At 43.6% G+C, this 19,247-nt stretch overlaps 2 pseudogenes; both read left to right on the top strand.

The window, feature by feature from the left end:
• The first annotated feature begins 354 nt into the window (after positions 1-354).
• On the top strand, positions 355-9,625 carry LOC144242595 (protein NipSnap homolog 3A-like; annotated as a pseudogene).
• A 2,986-nt stretch (positions 9,626-12,611) lies between these two features.
• Positions 12,612-12,964, top strand: LOC144242594 (large ribosomal subunit protein eL30 pseudogene; annotated as a pseudogene).
• The last annotated feature ends 6,283 nt before the right edge of the window (positions 12,965-19,247 follow it).

Raw genomic sequence — 19,247 nt, 5'->3', positions numbered from 1 at the left:
GGTGTGGCTGCTGAAAGGGTTAGCAGAGCCAAAGCAGTAATCAGAATAGTATGACCATCCGAATGTTGCATTGGCTAGTTGATAGTGATAGTCCTTGAACTGAAACAGATGGGTAGGCTACTAAAGGCTTACTTGATTTGCATGAATGGAAAAGCTCTAGATGTGGCAAAGGTCAATAGAAGGTTATGGACCCGAAACCAATTCCCAGACTTGGGCTGGTTCTTAGATCCAGAGGCCCTCGAGTGATAGGGAGGAAAAGCCCCACTGAGGAAATCCCACTGCACAGCCAACAGTGTATGTTGTCAGTCTTCCTCACAACCTTCCCTACGGAGCCCATGGCTGCTCGTCAGGGTGATGGTGCAGGAGGAAAGGGGTGGAACCGGATTTTCAGAAACTAGTGAAACCTGTAGACCCAAAGTGCCACTACCGTCCACCAGTCAGATGATAGATGGATCTTGGTTCTGGTCCACCTCAAAGTAGGTCCTGGGCTCCTCAAAGCCACTCTGTGGTTATTTCTGCAGTTCCAAAAGTCACAGTTGGAAAAAATATATTACCAATTGGCAGCACCCCCACATTGGTCAGCATTGGTTAGATGAGAAAGCATGTCTTCTTTCAGGTTCCTAAATGCTGAGTTTACCCAGTGCTCAGAGCACTTCCCATACATGACTAGCTACTCGCAGATGGCTGTCCCTTGGGGCAGTGCCTGCATGGGGTGACAGCTCTGGCTGTCTGGCTGGTGGCTGGTGAGGTCTAGCATGCCGCATAGCTGAGCATGACATAGTATACTGTAGCAGACCATGAAGGACAGGGAAGAAAAATCAGGTCCCAGTTCTGCCATGACTTTCCTGTGTGTTGGTGGGCACGTCACTTTGGTTTTCTCATCTTTAAGAAGAAAGGTGGGGCTACAGGCTAGTGATTCTCAACCTTGGCTGCATATTAGAATCACTCAGGGAACTTAAACATTACTAATCCCTAGGCTCTATACTAGAGATTTTGTTCATTGGTTTGGGGTAGGGACCTAGCACTAGACATTTTGAACATCTCCTCCAGGCAATTCAAATGTGCATGTTGGATGGGCTCATCCCGAAGGCCCCTTCCAGCCCTGACAGGCAGAGTCCCCACAACGTTCCTCATCAAGGAAGAGAAAGAGCCTCTGATATATTTAAAGTCAAAGCTCCAAAGGGCCTTTGGAGGAGAAAAACCTGAAAACCCCTACTCCCAAAATTCAAATTGCAGTATTTCTCCTCTGAGGGAGAACTTTGGCCAGACTACAGAGAGGTTGGGTTGGGGAATAGCCTTAACATTTGTTCCAGCCATTTCAGTGACATTTTGGAGAGTTAATCAAAGATCTATCTACCGCTGTCTGCCTGTGTCCTAGACAAAGGCCAAAATCTGTCCTTGTGTTTAATATATGCCTTGTCATACCATGGTTATTACGTAGATTCAGAAAGAGACCCATACTTTTGTTTATTGAGGGCTGCTCTCACTTCTGTGTCTTATTCCTATCTTCATCTCTGGCTAGCCTTTGAAAAAAGGTGGCTCCTATTCTGTGAATAGTAGTATTTGTTCTAGTTTGTGAGCCTGACTCAACCACAAACTAGCTGAGTGACCTTGAAGAGGTAGGTATCTTTTTCTCCCTGGGCACATGTTTCTTATTAATTAATTTTTAAATAGTTTATTGTGAAGTTGGTTTCCATATAACACCCCGTGCTCATCCCCACAAGTGCCCTCCTCCATGCCCATCACCCCTTTCCCCTCCCCTCCACCTCTATCAGTCCTCAGTTTGTTCTTGGCATTCAAGAGTCTCTCATGGTTTCCCTCCCCCTCCCTCACTAATTTCCCCCTTTTCCCCCATGGNGTTTTTCGGGTATGGAGTTTGGTGAGTTCCTTATAGATTTTGCATACTAGCCCTTTATCTGATATTTATTTTTAAAGGCTATTTATTTATTTTGAGAGAGAGAGAGAGAGAGCACAAGCAGGTTAGGGGCAGAGAGAAGGATAGACAGAATCCCAATGGAGATGTGGGGCTCAAAACTGTGAACCGTGAGATCATGACCTGAGCTGAGATCAACAGTGGTACGCTTAACCAGCTGAGCCACCAGGCACCCCAAATTTCCTTATCTTTTAAATGCTTAGCTCCAAAGCATCTCATGGATAAAACGCCCTATGTTTTCGTGTCTTGTTTCGGGTCTTCATTCTATTTTGGCTTTATTTTTGTGTATGGTGTAAGAAAGTCACACAGTTTCAGTATTTTGCCGGTAGCTGTCCAGTTTTCCCAGCACCATTTATTGAAAAGACTGCCTTTTCCCTGTCGTATGTTTTGAAATGCTGCATGCTAATGTAGTTTTGTGAAATCTGGCTTATCCATCTAGAGTATTAAGCTGAGCTACTTATCTAAAGCAAAATGCACTCCAAGCTGTTGCAAACCGATTGTGCTCATTGATAACCAAGATGGACTTGTGGAAAGCATCTTACCAACTTGGTCAGTCTCACAAGAATGGTGGCCTTTTCCACCTGGTCACTCACTCCATGACAGATAAACCCAGCTCTGAAGCACTTAGAGCAAGGGCTGCTAGATGGCGCTGTTTCCCCAGATTTCCAAGGCGTCAAGGGTTTAGCAGATGGCTGCTGTAGGAGCATTAACAATTAATGTCCACTGTATCAGCCTGAACTGGCAGAAAATATGCTATACTCCAGAAACTACGGAGAACAGAGATTTCTCAAAGACATTCTTCTGCCAGCCTGGTCCTCTGCTGGCCAAAAATGTAATCATACATATAGCCCGTCCCATCCACAAATAGGTCTCACAAATAAGGCGCATTAATAACAAGCATAAAGAGGAAATATCAAAATCAATAATTCTTATACTTATTTTCTCAGCCTTGTTATTTTATTTTGGAAGTTTTCCCCCAAAGTTCCAAGTTTTTTCCTGGGCTAGAAGGTGAATAGAAGGTAAAATCAATCCTGATGTGAGTTCACTTTCTCACAGCTGGAAAAAGGAGAGCACCAAGCGAGTATCTGCTCCGAATTCATATGGTTGCTTCTAGGGTATCACAAACAGGGACGCAAGGGCTATGGTGTCAGGTAGAAAAGATTTCTTGGTTTTCCTGACCTTTACTTTACTGTAATAAAGCCGTTTGAGTTAAGGATTTAAGCTCTACAGGTATCACTATCTTCATCCAAAGGCAAAGATGTTCTTTGTCACACAAGGAGTTAGAGAAATCCAAAAGAGGGAAGGGCAAAGAGGTCATTTGGTCCATACTTAGCTCTGCTTGAAAATTTTCCCCCTTAACGTTGGTAACCTTCATCATGAGTATCTCCCGTGATGCCCGGTTGGGGTCCTGAAAGGCAAACTCCTCTTTGGTAACTGGACTTGCGGGGAAGAGGCTGCCACAGTTTCAGCTTCCCTGCCTGTCCCTTATGACTTTTCTTTTCTTGTAGATACGGCCACATCCAGGGGCAGGGGGAGGTGCCACAGCCGTGCAGATTAGAAAGCCACAGGGCAGCTCTCCCTGGCAGGCAGTGGCCCCGCTCTGCAATCTAAACCCTGCACCTTCCGCAGAGGTCTGCCTCCTGTTACTGTCTGGCCCTGACTTCTGTGCCCAGAAACCGCAATCTGTCAAAACGAAATCATTTACTGCTCCATTCTCCCTCTGCCACGCCATTTGCAGCTCACTTTTGCAGGCTGGGGAGACGGAAAGAATGAAACCTACGCATTTTCTTCATGTTTCCCTTCCAGTTTAATTGTGCCTTTCCTGAGTGCATGGTGTGCATTGTTTAGATTTATAAAAATGTTCCTAGCGCCTGCTCCTCTGGTGTGCGCCTAAAAAAATCATTTTCAATCAACAGCATCAACAACTAAGACTCCAAGCTTGCAAGTAGGGGGGAGAGCGTTGGGGGGGGTGGGTTTACACCACTGGGAAGCACAACGTCTCCCCTCCTGGCAGGGAAAAGCGAGGTCCCTTGACCGGAGGCGCCAATTACTATTTTAACCACCCTCCCCCACAGCCCCAGAGGCAGCTGGAAAGGAAACCACACGCTGGGAGTTCCCACAGAGTCTTGCTGGCTCACTAGGACTTCCAGGCCTTTGCCCATCTGGTGAGGCCCCCAGAGCAGGGGGCCTAATTAGGCGTCATCTGGCCACCTGAGAAGGCTCGGTGGACCTTGCCCCCGCTTCCCCCTCCTCCAGGCAGGACTCCACTCTCCCAGCTGCGGATCTCTGGAGCTTGTTTGGTTGAGCAGCTGCTCAGGCTAATTACTGGATAGCAGGGTCCCCAGGTGGCTGCCTCAGACTGGAAGGGGGCGGGCAAAGAGAGGGCTGAGGGACAGAAAGGGACAGGGAGGGCAACAATAGGAAGGGTGGCCAGAGAGGGGACAGAGGGAGAAGAAACAGAGAGCAGAGTTGGATGAGCACTGCAGTTCAATTCTTCTGAGCTGGAAGATGAGGAGGGGTCCCTGACCTGCAGAGGGAGAGTGGATCCCATGGGTGGGCCCATTCATGAGACAACCTGCCGTGCCCTCTCCAACCCCCACCCCTCACCCCATCACAGTATTCTGTATTCCTGCTCTTTGCTTCCATTTTGGCACCAGTTTCTACCCAGTCTACTCCTTCAGTCCAGGTATTAACCAACCATTTTTTCTTAGGAGAACATGGCCTTAGAGCTCTCATTTTGGGGAGCCGCTTTAGGAAGAGGATGTTGTTTAACCCCAAGTTATTCTTTGTTCTTGTTGGACTTTTTGGCACAGAAGTGTGTCCATGTCTTTTTAAAAATTTTTTTTAGCATTTATTCAATTTTGAGAGACAGAGAATGAATGGGGAAGGGGCAGAGAGAGAGAGGGAGACACAGAATCTGAAACAGGCTGAGCCATCAGCACAGAGCCTGATGTGGGGCTTGAACCCACAAACCGTGAGATCATGACCTGAACTGAAGTCGGACGCTTAACCGACTGAGCCACCCAGGTGCCCCAAGTGTGTCCATGTCTTAAGGTGTTTGGCACCCTGATGTCCCTAAACCATGGTTTTGCCCACCCATCCTCGGACATTTTCCCTTTGTCTTCTGGGCAATCACCCTATGACATGAGAGGAATGGGAAGAATATTGGGAAAAGTGAAAGGGAAGCAGAATAGAAAGTAGAATTAACTACAAGGTGTTGTGTTGGCAGAAGATGCAACCTCCAGGCCACTGATGTCCCACCGTCGGCTTGAACCCTCACTTGCTAGAAAACCCAGCTGAGCTACTGACACACTTAATTCCATGGATTTTCGCTCATGTAAAGTAGGATTGTTGGAAACAATAATATTGTGGTGAGTCAGGGGAGCATCCCTGGACTAGATCAAAACGAACTCTAGTTTAATTTCTGGCCCTGTTATATCTGGGGTATGTGACCATGGGCAAATCATGGCATTTCCTCTCTCCTCCAACATTCCCATTGGAAAATATAAGAGAATGATTCTTTTAGTGTGCTAGAAGTTACCATTTTCTGAGCATATTAGAAGTTAGAATTTTATGTTTCTGTATTTGGTTTAACGGGTCTCATGAGGGAATGGCTTTCTCCCCGCCTTTCCCCAAACAGCCACAGTGGGATTGAAGGCAGTGCTGCTCCAGGAGAGGAAAACAGGTGTATGGAGAACAGCCATTTTGAGGCTCATGCTACGTGCCCCAGACCTCAGAAGGGTGGGATGTATAGGATGTGCCCTGATTAATGACAGCTGAAGCAAGAATTGGAAGGGTGGTGGGACCTTCAAGGTGATGGGGAGATAATCTCAGGATTCTGAAGTCTCGTCTGGTCCCCTCATAACTGTCCCCCCCATCCCTTGTGAACCCAGAGCTGACGGGGGGAAGCCTCAAGCTGTGATAGAAGGATTCTGAGATGTGAATTCATCAAACAAGATTCACAAAGCATGAGCCACTCTTTTCAGAACACTAGAATCATTTCATTCCATTAGTTATAAGCCGTGGTCAGCTTGGGCCCTCCCAAAGGGCCTCTGGGTGTAAATCCCAGGTACACTGCATGGATCCAGGGAGGTGAGCAAATGAGAAGAATCCTCTTACTAAAGGGTGTTAGGTCTCAGCTGGGTATAGAATGGTGGGAAGTTGAATTTCTTCAACCCTAAAGTAGGAGATACTGGTTTAAGTTACTCTGGGGGCCACGGTAAATCCTACAGGATAATTGTTACTATTTTCTGCAGGCCACTAAGCACACTAGCTTTGCCTTTAAGCTCCGACAGAAAATTAGCAAATCCTTAATTGAAGCCTATAGATTCTGCAGGGAGAGTTTAGGGCCTTGAGAGCTGATTCGGCCTAGCATGTCACTCTGGTGGGCACCTCTCCAGTGTCTCGGGGACATGGAAAGTAATCCTCTGCTTGACTAACCCCCCCAGAAAGCTGCCCAGGGCCTTCTGTTGTGGACAGTTCAAGTGCTTAGAGGATCCGGCCTTACTTTCTACTGAAAGCTGCTTCCCTGAAACTCTTGCTCGCTAATCCTGCTTCTGTCCTCTGGAACTACACGGGATAAATATAATCCCCTTTTCAGATGAAAGCTCTTCAGATAGGAGAAGCCAGTTATCACATTCCCTAAGTCTCCCTTTATATGAGACCCACGTTCCAAGTCGGACATGGTATGAAACTCCCTCCCCGTCCTACCGCGAGCCTCAGCAAGCACATCCATCAGGATCCAGAAAGGAAGGTAGAAACACTCCCAACATTCCCAGTAGAGACAGATTCATATGGGAGCTTTTTACGCAGCTGTGGAAGGACAAAGGGAACCAAGAGGCAAATGTGACGGAGACATTAGTGACCACAGGAAGCAGCTACCACCCTGAGAGCCAGAGGATGAAGAAGGGGAATGTCCCTGAGCCCAGAAGCCCCCCACGGCAGGGCAGGGACGGTGGCAGTGCCATGGAGGGGTGGAGCCTCTGAGGGCCACAGTGGCACAGATTCTGGGACCACCAGCGTGGTGTCGGCGCCCTCACGGAGCCTGCAGTCAACTAAGCCCCTGTTTTCATGAAGCGGGTGAGACCAAACTCGTATTTTTCCAACATGAGTATTTGACTGAAGTTCAGGTCTCCAGTGGATCTATTTTTTCTTTCTTTCTCAGCAGATTGCCCCTTTCCTCTAGTGATCATGCCCTTCTTTTTCCCTTGGGACACCGCCCTCCTGCATGCATGTGGCTGGGCTGTCAGTCACATGACCTCAACAGCCCAGTCCCAGGAGGGGAGGGCAAGGACACAAACCACAACTGGGGCAGAGACGCTGACGGACATGTGGTCGGTGGGATAGAAGCAGTGTGTGTTCTCTACTGACATCCCTGCAGCTGCTCTGATTCCGGGTTTTTCCAAGACTCTGTTTTTCACACATCCCCCTNTTAACTGTTATTGCAAGCACTTCCCAGTATCCCTCCTATGAAGTCCTTTCTTTTTCAGGTTACCAAGGGTCTATTTCAGTTGCTCACAACCAAAGAAACTAGAGTGCTGTGTGTCTTTACCTGTATTTCCTGTAGGCAAGAAGGAGCCATCTGGCTTGGTGAAGACCTATCACACCCTGCCTCCAAAGCCAGCACGTCAGCTACCCCTCCGTCTTTCTGTCTTCACAAATATTCGAAGCACAGTGAATTACTGCCAACCAGAAAGTAAACTCCTCTTGAAGTGCTGAAGAGAGCTATCCTTATTGCTATGGAGTTTCAAAACCTGTGATGAGGATGATGTATGGGAATCAAGTCTGGAAAAAACATTTTGATGTGACAACTTTGATGTGATTATATCAAAATGGGCACATCAAAATATGAAAACATCTTTTTGTTTCTTAGAAATGTGAATAATGAACACCTCAAAGCCTCATCCCATCCCTGGGTTTGACCTTACTGTACCCCTAAAATTCACTCAGAAATGGGATGAAGATCAGGAAGTCAGTGTGTATATAATTATATTAACTGGCACTTTGGGAACATTTCTTTAAACTGTTTTACATGGCTGTCAAAATATCTTCAAAACATTCCATCAAAAGACCATATATCTGATTTCTATATATTTATATGATTCATTAAAAATGTGCCAAATACATATATTTTTATAAGAAGAACAACCCCCCCCCATCATCACTCACTACTTTTCAGATAGACAGAACTGAGTTTATCAGTAGCATGCATACTCAGTAAGTCAACTAGTTAAGAAAACCCTTCTACATATAATTGTCCTTCATTCCATGCTTATCCACATTATCCATAGGGATAGTCTGACAATGACTTCTTGAAATCTTGACCCAGGAAAAGGTTGGCTTCCCTTATAACTTCTTAGCACAGAAACAAGGTTAGTTTGGTAAAGCTTGTTTTGTAAAAAATCATAGTGGTACAAGTAATTATGTTTAATAATTATCTTTTAAATACTAAAAAAGATTTACTCTTTTAAAAATTGGCCAGGTCCTGGGGTGCCTGGGTGGCTCAGTCAGTTAAGCTTCCAGCTTCAGCTCAGGTCATGATCTTCTGGCTGGTGAGTTTGAGTCCTGCGTTGGGCTCTGTGCTGACAGATCAGGAGCCTGGAGCCTGCTTTGGATTCTGTGTCTCCCTGTCTCTTTTGACCTCCTCCACTCATGCTCTTTCACTCTCACTCTTTCAAAAATAAATAAACGTTAAAAAATTTGGCCAGGTCCTGATTTCCAGTAAGGAAACCATAGGAAGAGGGACCTTTGAAAGACTACCGACTGGCTGACCTTCCCAGCACTTGAAGCTACCACCAGGCTTGATTCCTGAGGCATCTGGACACACAGCCATTCNTGCGGGGGGGGGGGAGGCAGACAATATGATGAAATACTCTATGAGATTCATACTTACTGCCTTAAACTTTTAAAGAAAAATAAGTTTCCAGAAAATATTAAGAAAACCATTCATCTTTGGACAGTTGACACTGAATTGGTTGGATTCTGAAGTATAAAATTTGGAAGTGGAGTGAATAAAGTGTTTCATGTTTGGAAGTATGATTTTTTTTTTTAATCTCTCTCTCTCAATCTCTCTCTCCTCTCTCTCTCTCTCTCTCCCTCTCCTTAATAGGCTTCAGTGCCCAGCACAGAGCCCAATGCAGGGCTTGAACTCACCATGCTCCGATCAAGACCTGAGCTGAGATCAAGAGTTGGATGCTTCACCGATTGAACAACCCAGATGCCTTGGAAGTATTGATAGTTTTGCTCATGGAACTGAAGTTCAGAAAGGCTTGACCAAAAATAAGGATTGCCAGGAACAACTTCTCATTCCAAATTTGGCTCACTGATAAACCAGAGTTTGAGGTTACTTATGTCATACCATGGTCCAAAAAACCTCCAAAGGAGTGAGACCAAGAACTGGTTATTTTCCAGATGAAACTGGATGGGCCAGCTCTGTGGGGTGATGCACTAAAGAGGGCAGTTGATGCCATTTTAGATTTAGGCTACATAAAACCAGTTGGCGTTCTCCACCCAGAACATGGAGTGGCCAGCAGAGTTCCTGTTCTTCAGTGAAATACGAGTGCAGATGGTCATGTAGCTGGGAGACATCGGTCTCTTGAGGACCCCAGACTTGTGGTGGTTGTTTGGGAAAATGTCAACTACCACGTGTCACAGCAGAATATGCTTCTGATTCTTATGTCATTTCACTGTTGAGACAGTTTTCTACTGAGATACTAAGCATTTCATTAACTGCCCTAAAATGTGTCTGCTAAAGGGCTTTGATTCTCCCAAGAGATTCTCACTGTAATTTGAAGCTACGTCCCTAGCATTTTTGAAAGCCACCTCTGTCTTTTGTCACCCCCACGTCAGGAGATGGTTCTGCCCCTTTCCCCCAGCATGAAGCCTGACATGGGGCTCTATCTCACCACTGTGAGATCATGACCTGACCCAAAATCAAGACTGGGTCACTCAACTGACTGAGCCACCAGGCACCCCAATTTTTACTTCATTTTAGATCACTACTTTTTTTTTTTAATTCAATCTCTCTCTCTGAGAGAGAGAGAGAGACAGCGTGAGCAGGGGAGAGTCAGAGAGAGAGGGAGATGCAGAATAGGAAGCAGGCTCCAGGCTCAGAGCTAGCTGTCAGCATAGAGCCGGATGCGGGGCTCGAACCCACAGACTGTGAGATCATGACCTGTGAGATCATGACCTGAGCCAATGTCTGATGTTTAGCTGACTGAGCCACCCAGGCGCACCCATTTTAGATCACTAATTAACAAAGATACTTGGGACATGTTTTTGTTTTAAGGAGATCTTTATGGTTATGGATATGCTTGTCATAATGAAAGTCTACATATCCATAAAAAATTATTCTCAGATCTAGATAATTTTTACCTTTCTGTAATCTGCCTATTTACATTTTTTTTTAATTGGAGCATGTTTCTGTTCTCCCAAATCCTCTCCAATCCTCCATCGCTCCCTGCAGCCGCTTACACCCCATGCCTTCCTCTGTAGAGGGGGATGTCATTTGCCTGAACACACTTGAGTGGCAAGGTGTTTTCCTGCCTCCTTGCCTATCTTAGGTTTCAATTTCCTACTAACCATATTTGTTCTAGCCTTCCCAGTGTGAAGATCACTTTCCTCCATAGAGAGAGCAATATAGGAGTTGAATTGACCTGCTTTTCTCTGTTAGCTTTTAACATGATATCACTTGCCTCCAACAGGCCCCTCGTTCCTCATTCTACTGGCTCTGAGCCCAGCCCAAAACCCCCTTTTAGTGCCCTTACATAGATTTTTAATCCTTGGGGCAATTTGGACTCTCTGATTCCTAGGATCATTATGCCTGGCTAATATTCCTTGGTTATAAGTGTATAAGTGCTTCTTTTCACATTTCAGGCATTTCTTTTTAAAAATGTGATGATTAGAAAGCTTTCTGCATTGTTTATTTTTGTTTACTTTTGGTTGTTTTTTTGTTTTTGTTTTGTTTGTTTTTGGTAAAGGCACTTCCCCTTTTTTCTTCTTGATCTATGTCATTTGCTGTTATGACCTGAATGTTTGTGTCACCCTAAAATTCATATCTTGAAATCTAATGCCCAATGTAATGGTATTTGGAGATGGAGCCTTTGGGAGGTGATTTGGTCCAGAGGGAAGAGCCTTCATGAATGGGATTAGTATCCTGATAAAAGAGGGAAGGAGCTGGCTTACTCTCTTTGTGCCATGTGTGGATACAAGGAGAAGTTTGCAGTGTGCAACTCAGAAGGGGGTTTTTCCAAGAATCCCACCATGCTGACCTTGACCTCTGACTTCCAGCCTTCCTAACTGTGAGATATAAATTTCTGTTGTTTATAAGCCTCCCAGGCTGTGATACTTGTTACAGCAGCCCAAATTGACTGAGACATATGTTAGTGTTAGGGGAGAATTCTTTCCCGTGAAGCTTCTTTCTTCTTTTAGACATTTTGACTTTTAGAGTGTTGCCAATGAGTCATTCATACCTTTTTTCTGAACTTTTACAAATTATTTTTCCCTTAAAATCTAGAATTTATGCCTAATTACGGCCAATGGTTCTGTTGGGGAGCAAGAATGTCCTGTTCCCTTCAAAATCCTTCTAGCCAGACTGAGAATCAAATTGACACAAGACAGGATAACAGGGGAAAATAAAATATAATAGTGTACGTACAGGGAATCCACACAGACATGGAAATCCCAAAGGTAGGCACAATAAGGTATATATGTCGTTCTGGACTAAGGAGAAGGGGTGGGGGTCTGGAGCTTCTTTTGAAGGAAAGAAAGCAATTCACAGGAAGATGAAAAAGAAGAAAGGTTTGGGAAGCAAATATTTTCCGGGCCACTCAGAAACAATGGGGCATAGAGGACTTTACCCAAACAGGTCCTATTAGGTGCCTTCCTTGTCAACCACACCTAGTTTATATCCTAATGCAGTTATCTATGGTGATAGTTCTCTCCCTGTAAATTCTTTTTAGGCATATGAGGGAGAGGTAAAGAGCTTTTCTTCTATCTTCTGGGTTTTGATTGCTTTTTCACTCAAAATAATCGTTATGCCAAAGTGGCTCATCTTGGGGTGGCCTGCTCTTGGACCCCAACATTTCCTTCATTCTTTGGCTGTTAATAGTTCCATAAGGATGACAGTCACTTTATCCAACTATTTATTTGACTACACTAGGCTGGTTGTGCTTAAGGGTTAGGAAGAAGGCTGCAATAGTAGCTGCAAAACCAGGGGCTTCTGACTTTGACAGATCTGGATTCAAATCTCCACAGACCCGCTGATGATCTTAAACAATCCACTTGACCTGTCTGACTCGTAAGGTTAAAAACTGAATCAGTTTTACAACTTTGCAGGGATGGTTTTAAAATCATAAAGAATGTAAAGTTTGCTCAATAAATGGTAGCTATTGTTATTACTGCCTGAATAATACAAAGAGAGAGAATTCTGATAACAGCTAGGGACCAAAGGTCCTTGACCTACAAGGGTAAGTACGTCATGTTACCAGCAGACCTGCCCACAGAATAATGTTTATGATCTTTAGGAAAATGTTCCTGCTCCAGCATATGTGCTAATAGGTGTTCATGAGCTTTCCGACCTCACTCCAGGCCATCTTGGCGGCCGCTCTGGATTGGGGTTCTCCAATCGCCCTCCCTTTGCGGGACTACGAAGGCAAGAGGTTTGTAGCCCCCAAAGAAGATGACAAAGTCACTGGAGTCGATCAACTCAAGGCTCCAACTCATTATAAAAAGTAGAAAGTATAAGCTCTGGGGTATAAGCACACTCTGAAAATGATCAGACATGGCAAAGTGAAACTGGGCATCCTTGCCAACAACTGCTCAGCCTTGAGGAAATCTGAACTAGGATCCTGTACCATGGTGGCCAAAACCAGTGTTCACCACTGCCGTGGCAATAAAATTGAGTTGAGCACAACATGTGGGAGATTCTCTAGAATGTGCACACTGGTTGTCATTGATCCAGGCTATTCCGATATCATGAGAAGCCAGCAGACTGGTGAAAGGTAAATCACGCAAAAATTTTTCTTTAATAAAACTGGCCAGAGCTTGTTAAAAAACAACAACAACAAAGTGTGTGTGTGAGTTGGTGTTATAGCATAAATAAGTAAAGCCACAATAGATGTCATTAGGGTTGAAATATAGACATATTGGTGGCAACGAGCATACTGGTGGAGCACACAGGTTCTGAAGCTAAACTGAACGGCTTAAGTCTTTCTGCGCCACGTATTAGCTTTGTGATCTTGGGCAAATGGCTGGGATGTTTTGTGTTCCCGTGTCTAACGCATTGATCTGTTGCAAAGATTTAAATGAGTAAATACATGTGATTGCTGAGAATGTCACCTGGCACATGGCACTTAATAACGTTAGCTCTTAATATCTTGCCGAGGATGGCATTCTGTGAAGACGGAGCTGAGAATGCCAGAAGCAACAGCATTCCCATGTCAACCAGAGTCTCTGAAATAACACTGAGAAACCCTCAGAGATCAACAGGGCTAAGGAAATGAACAAAAGGAAAGTATTGAAAAATGTTCACAAGAAAGCTTAGATTGATAAGTCCTTCCATTGAGGAACATACAGGCACATCTGGAGGTAATGATTTCCAAGTCATGTTGTTGTTGTAAGAGGTTAGTTTATAAGGGCAGCTGAACATTTACCATCAATTTTGGGGTATATCTTGCTGAATCATTAGAGCCTCCATCTGAGTGGGCTATCCAAGTGCCCCCTACCCTTTTAGGGGAGTGGAGGTGTGCACCATTCTCCAAGATGGGTTGTAGGTGAACCCATGGGTAGGCAGTTATATATCTTTATAAATTCTTCTCCTCCTTTTCTTTTTTTGGCAGTCGGTCAATCAAGCTTTAAAAAGATGGGCCCTCAAAGGCTAAAGTGTGGGATTAAAGTTGGGGATAGTAGCAAAGAGGAGAAGCACTTGAAATAGGGTCAGTGCCCTATTTGTTTGCCCTATATAAGCAAACAAAACACTGCTCAGAGCTAAAATAAACATGTTTCAAGTGCGAGAAACTCTTCTTAAGTGTCCAACTTTGGCTCAGGTCATGATCTCATGGTTTGTGAGTTTGAGCCCTGCCTTGGGCTATGTGTTGATAGCTTNTGTCTCTCTCTTTCTCAAAAATAAGTAAACATTAAAAAAATTTTTTTTTAACTGGGCATGGTAATAATAACACATAACCCCAAATGTGTTTATAAGAAGTGAGTTAATACAGTGCCTGGCACACAGTAAGCATTCAACCTTAGCTTACTTAGGTTAGCTTTATCCTCTGGTAGATTCCCCCTAGAAAGCCATTGCCTCTGGACTCTTATTTTTTGGGAGATTTTTGATTACTGATTCAATTTCTTTACTGGTAATGGGTCTGTTGAAATTTTCTATTTCTTCTGGTTTCAGTTTTGAAAATTCACATGTTTCTAGGAATTTGTCCATTTCTTCCAGTTTGCCCAATTTGTTGGCATATAATTGCTCCTAATATTCTCTTATTATTGTTTGTATCTCTGCAGTTTTGGTTGTGATCCCTCCTCTTTCATGATTTTATTTATTTGGGCCCTTTCCTTTTTCTTTTTGATCAATCTGGCTAGGGGTTTATCAATTTTGTTAATTCTTTCAAAGAACAAGCTCCTGGTTTTGAGGTTCTGTTTTACTCTTGTTTTTTTTTTTTTGTTTGTTTGTTTTTGTTTTGNACTAAGCCACCCAGGCGCCCCTCTAATTTTCTCTTTAATGTCTTGTTTATAGCATTCATTCTTTAGTAAGATGTTCTTTAATCCCCAAGTATTCATGATCTTTCCAAATTTTTCTTATGGTTGATTTCAAGTTTCATAGCATTGCAGTCTAAAAATATGCATAGTATGATCTTGATCTTTCTGTACTTGTTGGGGGCTGATTTGTGACCTAGTATGTGATCTATTCTGGAGAATGTTCCATGTGCACTTGAGAAGAATGTGTATTCTGCTCCTTTAGGATGAAAGGTTCTGAATATATCTGTTCAAAACTATTGTTTCTGTATTGATTTTCTGCTTAGATGATCTGTCCATTGCTGAAGTGGGGTACTGAAGTCCCCTATGACTATGGTATTATTATCAATGAGGTTTTTTTTATGTTTGAAAGCTATTAAGTAACTGGTGGTTATAAACTGAGAAACATTTCTTTGTTCAGGAATTCCTCTCTCTGCCTTCCATAAATATTCTTGTTTATCAAAAGGAAAGTTTGAGGTAGAGTTTTGGGAGATTCTAGTCTACTTAAACCTATTTGAATTAGTTCAAAATTCTACAGACTCCTCAGAGTTGATCAAAAACAACATTTCCTCTAGGAAGTCTCTGCAACTATTCCCAATTATTTAGTGGGTCCCACTCATAACTGCTCAGTGCCCGTGTGGCCCACACTTCATATACTGCCAATTGGCTGACATCACATTTTGCATTTCCTTCTCCTGTTTCATCTGAATAAATCTTTTGTTCTGAAGTGTATTCCCAGATAACTGAAGACAGCATATGTTCAGCATTTTCAAAAAATATAATGAATGAATTTATTTCTTTTTTTTATAATCCAAATCTGACATGTAAAGGGCAAACTGGGTGTTGTCATTTTATTTTTTTATTTTTTTTTAATTTAATTTTTTTTTTTTTTTGCAGCTTCNTCCTGGTTTTGAGGTTCTGTTTTACTCTTGTTTTTTTTTTTTTGTTTGTTTGTTTTTGTTTTGATATCATTGATTTCTGTTCTAATCTTTATTATTTCCCTTCTGCTGGTTTTGGGCTTCATTTGATGTTCTTTTTCCAGCTCCTTTAGGTGTAAAGTTACATTGTGTATTTAAGACTGACCTTTCTTCTTGAGGAAGGACTGGATTGCAATATACTTCCATCTTATGGCTGCCTTTGCTGTATTCCAGAGGTTTGGGGCTATCATGTTTTCATTTTCATTGGCTTTCATGTACTTTCTAATTTTCTCTTTAATGTCTTGTTTATAGCATTCATTCTTTAGTAAGATGTTCTTTAATCCCCAAGTATTCATGATNAGCACAGAGCCCGACGCGGGGCTCGAACCCACGAACCGCGAGATCATGACCTAAGCGAAAGTCGGACGCTTAACCGACTAAGCCACCCAGGCGCCCCTCTAATTTTCTCTTTAATGTCTTGTTTATAGCATTCATTCTTTAGTAAGATGTTCTTTAATCCCCAAGTATTCATGATCTTTCCAAATTTTTCTTATGGTTGATTTCAAGTTTCATAGCATTGCAGTCTAAAAATATGCATAGTATGATCTTGATCTTTCTGTACTTGTTGGGGGNGAAGACACAGAATCTGAAGCAGGCTCCTGGCTGTCAGCACAGAGTCCAGTGTCATTTTAAAATTATCATCAAGAAAGAGTCAAGTTAGGGACACCTGGTGGGGCTTAGTTGGTTAAATGTCCGGCTCTTGGTTTTGGCTCAGGTCATGATCTCACTGTGAGTTTGAGCCCCTGTCAGGCTTTGTGCTGACAGGAGAAATTCTCTCCTTCTCTCTCTGCCCCTCCCCTGCTTGTGCTCTCTCTCGTTCTCTCTCGCTCTCTCTCAAAATAAATAAATAAACATGAAAAAAAAAAGTCAAGTTAGTTTGCTTGTGTTTAAGGTCTGGTTGCCCTTATTTTGCTCTATGACCCTATGTAAGTTCTCTAAACTCTCCAAACCTTGATGTCTTCATCTGTAATAGAATCAGTGAGAACTAAATGGGATAAGCCACATGCCTGAACTAAAGCAGGCTCTGGACAAATGTTGGTTCATAACCAGTGTCAGTGGGTCTCCTCCTCTCAATCAATCAGACAGCTCTGAGTTCCATCCATCTCCTTGTGTCCTAATCAATTGACAGCTCAAGTGAGTGACGAGTTTCGAAGAGCTTTTTCTAGCAGTTTTGGGTTTTGGTTGGACCTTTTTTATGGTTGTTTTCAACTCTTAGCAGTTCTTAGGCTACATAATGATAAATATATCCTGGATGCTTTGTAAGAATGCAAATTCCAGGACCACAGCCTAGATTATCTTGATTCCTTAATGCCAGGAGGGACTCAGGAATCTGCATTTTTCAGCATGCACTGAGTCATTGCAGGTGATTCCCATGCAAGTGCTGTAGGAAACATACTTTGCAAAATTTCTTGTGCGACTTCTAGGTCCTAGAAATAAAGCCCTCATCTGTGAATCCAAAAAAGCTTTTAAGCAAGGGTGCACACACAGACTTTAGGGCCCCAGTGAGCTCCCTGAAATTGAAGGCAAGTCATATGTATATACATTTCTTTGGGGAGATGTTTGATGTTAGCTTTCTTTTTTTTTATACATTTTAAAAAACATTTTTATTTATTTTTGAGAGACTGAGAGAGTGGGGGAGGGGCAGAGAGAAAGGGAGACAGAATCTGAAACAGGCTGCAGGCTCTGAGCCATCATAACAGAGCCTGACGTGGGGCCCAAACCCATGAACTGTGAGATCATGACCTGAGCCGAAGTCAGACGCTCAACCGACTGAGCCACCCAGGCGCCCCAACTTTAGCTTTCATTTTACATACTTTCATAAGCCCTCTATACCACTGTTCCCTTGCACCAAAAACAAAACAAAACAAAACAAAACAACTTTAAGAGCTATAGCTCCATGCTCTAGGCCATTTTCCACCCAGCCCCCAGGGTCTGTCTATCTCCAATAGCCAACTAGACAGGGACAGAGCTGTGTCAGTAATTAGCCAACCCCCTAGCCCCCACCACAACAGAATGCTCTCACACCAAAATCTCATTGCTTTTAACGGCCAACAGGTGGGTCTTCCTTGCCAGGCACAGCTGCGAGCCATGGGCAGGAGTAGAGCATGCCGGTGTGGTATATCTGGCCTATCTTCAGCAGTTTATACCCCCTGCTGAGCACAAGTCTTGGAGGTAACCCTGCTATGGCCTCAGTGAAGGTGGGCCCTTGTCTGGGTTGAAAATTGTCTGCCAAGGTCCACTGTTAGGAGTTCTGTTTCTCAGGTTGCTTGTGGAGTATCTCCAAGGGAATCCAAATTGTCTACGCTGGGGAACCTCTGTGACAAGCTGGTTACTCTTTCTGGGGAACCTGGCCACACTGAAGCTCCCTCGGGCACTGAGCCTAACCCAAGGTAAGATTTCCCTTTCTCCTTACCTGGGAACACAGTCCAAACAAAGCAGCTCCTGGAAGATGATGAAGAGCTTGCTCTCTGCTTCTACCCATAGTCCCTTTAATTCCATTTTCTCTGCCCTACGCTTGTGGGGGTAAGACCTACCTGGACCAGTATTCATTTAAGTGCCTTGTCTCCTAAGCTCTTCTTTTATTAGAGAGACGTCAAACATCATCTCTTCACTGCCACTACCACCAAAGCCTGATTCGCCTTTCAGGTGAATCCTGTTTCCCCTCTAATGGCCTTTGACATGTCCTGGGCTTTGAGACATCTATAAGTGGCTCAGGTTATTTGCTGATGAGGCATGTATATGTTCTTCCTCCAAATATCTTTTGTCCCAATCTTTAGAGCTGACTGCCTCTTGGTTTCATTTTATGTGGTGCTGGAGTGGGAGAGGGTGCCGAGGAAGGCGGCAGGATGTTGGTGTGGCCAAGCAGCCTTACCTGATGTCTTTTGTGATCTCTGAACCACCCAAAGTTCTTGCTGGTCCTTTTTTTTTGTCCTTTAGTCCTATGACAAACGCTTTCCTGGAGAAGTCCAGCATTGATTCCTATGCTACTAGTAAAAATGTCACCCTGGGTCTGGAGATGGTGAAGTGTCTTTTGTAGTCACTCCCATGCCTCCCATCACTCCGTTCTCCTGTCCCGTAGCTTATTCTGTATGAAAAGCTTAGCAGCACTGGGCTCTGGAAGAGAGCAGGCAAATATGGTGATATAAAATGCTAACAACAGCAGATGGCAGGAAAATTTCCTTTAAATTCATATGAGCAGTTGCTTCTTCTGGTGGGCTTTTATTATTAAATTTATTTCCATCATTTGGCTAGATAAGTCTCTTCTTGTGCTCGCTTATCATGTGCTGAAATCATCTTGCTTTTAATATCGGAAACAAGGAGCTGTTCATTATACCAATTATAAATATATCCATATGGTCCCATGTGTAATTGTCAACTCAGTAACACAGATGTAGCCTTCACATTTGGAGGGATTGAATGTTCACCTTATCCTAGAGAACATGGAGAGCTTCTGAGCTTTTAGGCTCCCACCAATCATTTTCTTTAAGATAAAGTGAGCCTTTCTGGGAGGTAAAAATTATTGATCCTTTAATTGATTTCAAATACCTTATCTTTATCTTAGCCCCAATGGTTCTGACTCTAATCTCTATCTTACAACTATT

This window comes from Crocuta crocuta, unplaced genomic scaffold (assembly GCF_008692635.1).
Source record: "Crocuta crocuta isolate KB4526 unplaced genomic scaffold, BGI_CrCroc_1.0 scaffold36, whole genome shotgun sequence".
Lineage (NCBI taxonomy): Eukaryota > Metazoa > Chordata > Mammalia > Carnivora > Hyaenidae > Crocuta > Crocuta crocuta.
The sequence above is the reverse complement of the archived record's forward strand: the minus strand, read 5'-3'. Positions and strand labels throughout refer to the sequence as shown.